This window comes from Morone saxatilis, unplaced genomic scaffold, assembly GCF_004916995.1.
Source record: "Morone saxatilis isolate NCDOM2014 unplaced genomic scaffold, NCSU_SB_2.0 Contig21, whole genome shotgun sequence".
NCBI lineage: Eukaryota > Metazoa > Chordata > Actinopteri > Moronidae > Morone > Morone saxatilis.
In genome coordinates, this window is record NW_023339774.1 from 19,145,862 (window position 1) to 19,146,176 (window position 315).

A 315-nucleotide genomic window follows, 5' to 3' on the forward strand; every position below is an offset into this window, starting at 1 on the left:
ATATTATTTAAAAAATATATATAATAAAAGAAAAGAAAACAAAAGAAAAATTATATTATTTAAAAAAATTCTATAATAAAAGAAAAGAAAAGAAAAGAAAAAATTATATTATTTTAAGAAATTTTATAATAAAGGAAAAGAAAACAAAAGAAAAATATTATTTAAAAACAATTCTTTAATAAAAGAAAAGAAAACAAAAGAGAAATTATATTATTTTAAAAAATTCTATAATAAAAGAAAAGAAAACAAAAGAAATTATATTATTTTTTTTAAATCTATAATAAAAGAAAAGAAAACAAAAGAAAAATTATATTA